This window comes from Megalobrama amblycephala, linkage group LG9, assembly GCF_018812025.1.
Source record: "Megalobrama amblycephala isolate DHTTF-2021 linkage group LG9, ASM1881202v1, whole genome shotgun sequence".
NCBI lineage: Eukaryota > Metazoa > Chordata > Actinopteri > Cypriniformes > Xenocyprididae > Megalobrama > Megalobrama amblycephala.
Genome location: NC_063052.1, coordinates 21,246,728 through 21,251,967, shown reverse-complemented (window position 1 = coordinate 21,251,967; position 5,240 = coordinate 21,246,728).

Genomic DNA, 5,240 nt, shown 5'->3' with positions numbered 1-5,240 from the left:
AAATTGGATATCATTCGACTCGGCATGATGCCCCGAATTGAAAAAGACCAACTTTATCATTTTTTGACAAACCTATCTGAAGCTATAAGCAAAAATAATGGCTATATTGGCTTTTTTGTATCTCCAGACCAGTAGGTGGCGTTATGGCAAAACTCAGCATGTAGGCTCTGGTCTTGCTTGGGATGATATGTATGAGGTTTCGTCTGAATATGATAAAGCATTGCAGAGATACAGCCATGAGTCCAAATTGGGTGCTATGCGTTAAATTAATTTGCGTGTTATTTGAGAATGGTTTGATTTACTGAAAAGCTTTTGATAACTTTTTGCCAGAATGGACTGAAGATGATCTGATCTGATTTCATGACAATCAAATTAAGCATCTAGGACAAGTTCGAAAAAGCAGGTTTTTCGCAAAATTCAACATGGCGGACAGACCATAAGTCGAAACCTAGCATGTTTGGTATCGTTGGACTCAGCAGGGATTCGGGAGTCTAAGATCATGACTACTTTGAAAATAAGTCGACCACACTCATAGCGATAAGCATTTGAATATTTGATTTTACCACTAGGTGGCGCTGGTGCGAAACTTCTCAGGCTCGTTCAGGGCATCGTACTGAGACCCATATCGAGTTTTGTGATGATATGCTAATGTGTTCGTAAAATACAGCATTTTTGCACAAAATTAAAAATGGCCGACGACCAAAATGGCTGATATGGTAATAATGGTTATCATTCGACTCGGCATGATGCCCCTAATCTAACAAGACCAAAGTTATGATTTTTGGACAAACCTATCTGAAGCTGCAAGCAAAAATAACCATTTTTGTATATCCAAACCAGTAGGTGGCGCTGCACCAAAACTCAGCATGTAGGCTCTGGTCTTGCTTGGGATGATATGTATGAACTTTGGTCTGAATATGATAAAGCATTGCAGAGATACAGCCATGAGTCCAAATTGGGTGCTTTACGTTAAATTAATTTGCGTGTTATTTGAGAATGGTTTGATTTACCGAAAAGCTTTTGATAACTTTTTGCCAGAATGGACTGAAGATGATCTGGTTTGATTTTCATGACAATCAAATGAAGCGTCTAGGACGAGTTCGAAAAAGTAGTTTTTTGCAAAATTCAACATGGCGGACAAACCATATTTCGAAACCTAACATGTTTGGTATCGTTGGACTCAGCAGGGATTCAGGAGTCTAAGGACATGACTCTTTTAAAAACAAGTCGACCACAGTCAAAGTGATAAGCATTTGAATATTTGATTTTACCACTAGGTGGCGCTGGTGCGAAACTTCTCAGGCTGGTTCAGGGCATCATGCTGATGACCCATACCGAGTTTTGTGACGATACGCTGATGCGTTCATAAAATACAGCATTTTAGCACAAAATTCAAAATGGCCGACGGCCAAAATGGCTGATATGGTAATAATGGTTTTCATTCAACTCGGCATGATACCCTGAATCTGACGTGACCACATTTATGATTTCTGGACAAACCATTCAGAAGTTATTAGCCAAAATAGCCATTTTTCGTATCTCCGGACCAGTAGGTGGCACTGCACGGAAACACAGCATGTTGGCTTAAGTCATGCTTGTGATGACATGTATGACGTTTGGTCAAAATACGATAAATCATTTTGGAGATATAGCCTTAAGTGTGATTTTGCGAGCTTTCGGTCGAATTCATTTGTGCCCTATTCGAGAACGGATGGATCTATCGAAAAGCTTTTGATAACTTTTTGCAGTCATGGTCTGAAGATGATCTGGTCCAATTTTTGTGAAAATCGGAGTAACGCCCTAGGAGGAGTTCGAAAAAGTAGGTTTTTCAGAAAAATAAAAATGGCAGGAAAATTTTCATGACGGAAAATGACGTCATATAGTGCAATCGATTCGCCTTGACCCAAGGAATCAGAGGAAAAAAGAATTTTGTTTCTAGCCCATACGGTTCAAAAGTTATTAGCATAAACAGAAGTGCAACTTTGGACAGCTGGTGGCGCTAGAGGGATTGAGTTAGAGACTCCAAATTAGCTATGGACACAGTTCAGACTGTCCTCTAACTGTGTGCCAAATTTCACAACTTTTTACCATACGGTTCTATGGGCTGCCATAGACTCCAAGAGCGGAAGAATAATAATAATAAGAAAACTAACAATAACAATAGGTGCCTAAGCACCTTCGGTGCTTGGCCCCTAATAATCCTAAAGAAAACAAAAGGGCCTTCAGCCCCTTACAGGGCTTTGGCCCTAATAATAATAATAATAATAATAATAAACGGAGCAATTCCAATAGGGTCCTCACACCATCGGTGCTCGGGCCCTAATAATAATAATAATAATAATAATAATAAACGGAGCAATTCCAATAGGGTCCTCACACCATCGGTGCTCGGGCCCTAATAATAATAATAATAATAATAATAATAATAATAATAATAATAATAATAATAATAATAATAATAATAATAATAATAATAAATATAGCTGTAAGCAGCAATTACGGGGCCAAGCAAAAAAGGCACAGCAAGCCAGCCAAGATGGCTGGGAGCATCAGACCAGCTGCAACAGTAAGCAATTAAAGACCTATTAGGATCATTTTAGGCAAAAGAGCTGAAAAATGATATATACAGTCAATAATAAAGATTTAATGGTTTATCACTTTTGATCAATAGGTGGTGCTGTGACCAAATTAATGTGGTATGGTCAGAGTGAGGTAGCAATGACACTTGCTAAGGATATGACTCCCGTGAAAATAAGTCAACCAGATCAAAAGTTATAAACATATTAAAAAAAAAACTAGGTGGCGCTGGTTTGAAGCTTCTCAGGCTCCTTCGGGACCTTGTGCTAATGACTCATACCGAGTTTCGTAACAATACGCTAATGCGTTCATAAAATACAGCATTTTTGCACAAAATTCAAAATGGCCGACAACCAAAATGGCTGATATGGGAAAATTGGATATCATTCGACTCGGCATGATGCCCCTAATCTAACAAGACCAAATTTATGATTTTTGAACAAACATATTTGAAGCTATAAGCAAAAATAATGGCTATTTTGGCTTTTTTGAATCTCCAGACCAGTAGGTGGTGTTGCGACGAAACTCAGCATGTAGGCTCTGGTCTTGCTTGGGATGATTTGTACGAAGTTTGGTCTAAATATGATCAATCATTGCAGAGATACAGCCATGAGTCCAAACTGGGTGCTCTGTGTTAAATTAATTTGCGTGTTTTTTGAGAAGGGTTGAGTTTATCAAAAAGCTTTTGATAACTTTTTGCCAGAATGGTCTGAAGATGATCTGGTTCAATTTTCATAATAATCAGACCAACAGCCTAAGATGAGTTCGAAAAAGTAGGTTTTTCGCAAAATTCAAAATGGCGGACAAACCATAAGTCGAAACCTAGCATGTTTGGTATCGTTAGACTCAGCAGGGATTCAGGAGTCTAACGTCATGACTCTTTTGAAAATAAGTTGACCACACCCATATTGATAAGCATTTGAATATTTGATTTTACCACTAGGTGGCGCTGGTCCGAAACTTCTCAGGCTGGTTCAGGGCATTATGCTGATGACCCATACCGAGTTTTGTGACGATACGCTGATGCGTTCATAAAATACAGCATTTTAGCACAAAATTCAAAATGGCCGACGGCCAAAATGGCTGGTATGGTAATAATGGTTATCATTCGACTCGGCATGATACCCTGAATCTGATGTGACCACATTTATGATTTCTGGACAAACCATTCAGAAGTTATTAGCCAAAATAGCCATTTTTCGTATCTCCGGACCAGTAGGCGGCACTGCACTGAAACACTGCATGTTGGCTTAAGTCATGCTTGTGATGACATGTATGAAGTTTGGTCAAAATACGATAAATCTTTTTGGAGATATACCCTTAAGTGTGATTTTGCAAGCTTTCAGTCGAATTCATTTGTGCCCTAGTCGAGAACGGATGGATCTATCGAAAAGCTTTTGATAACTTTTTGCAGTCATGGTCTGAAGATGATCTGGTCCAATTTTTGTGAAAATCAGAATAACGCCCTAGGAGGAGTTCGAAAAAGTAGGTTTTTCGGAAAATTCAAAATGGCGGGAAAATTTTCATGACGGAAAATGACGTCATATAGTGGCGTCGATTCGTCTTGACCCAAGGAATCAGATGAAAAAAAGAATTTTGTTTCTAGCCCATACGGTTCAAAAGTTATTAGCATAAACAGAAGTGCAACTTTGGACAGCTGGTGGCGCTAGAGGGATTGAGTTAGAGACTCCAAATTGGCTATGGACACAGTTCAGACTGTCCTCTAACTGTGTGCCAAATTTCACAACTTTTTACCATACGGTTCTATGGGCTGCCATAGACTCCAAGAGCGGAAGAATAATAAATATAGCTGCAAGCAGCAATTACGGGGCCAAGCAAAAAAGGGACAACAAGCCAGCCAACATGGCTGGGAGCATTAGGCCAACTGCAACAGTGAGCAATTAAAGACCTATTACGATCATTTAAGGCAAAAGAGTTGGAAAATGATATATACAGTCAGTAATAAAGATTTACTGGTTTATCACTTTCGACCAATAGGTGGCGCTGTGACCAAATGAATATGGTTTGGTCAGAGTGAGGTGACAATGACACTCACTATGGATATGACTCCCGAAAAAATAAGTCAACCAGATCAAAAGTTATAAGCATATGAAAAAAATACAGTAGGTGGCGCTGGTTTGGACTCTTTCAGGGCCTTGTGCTGATGACCCATACAGAGTTTCGAAACAATACACTAATGTGTTCACAAAATACAGCATTTTAAAACAAGATTTAAAATGTCCGATGGCCAAAATGGCCGACATGGGAAAATTGGATATCATTCGACTAGGCATGATGCCCCGAATTGAAAAAGACCAACTTTATCATTTTTTGACAAACCTATCTGAAGCTATAAGCAAAAATAATGGCTATATTGGCTTTTTTGTATCTCCAGACCAGTAGGTGGCGTTATGGCAAAACTCAGCATGTAGGCTCTGGTCTTGCTTGGGATGATATGTATGAGGTTTCGTCTGAATATGATAAAGCATTGCAGAGATACAGCCATGAGTCCAAATTGGGTGCTCTGCGTTAAATTAATTTCCGTGTTATTTGAGAATGGTTTGATTTACTGAAAAGCTTTTGATAACTTTTTGCCAGAATGGACTGAAGATGATCTGATCTGATTTTCATGACAATCAAATGAAGCATCTAGGACAAGTTCG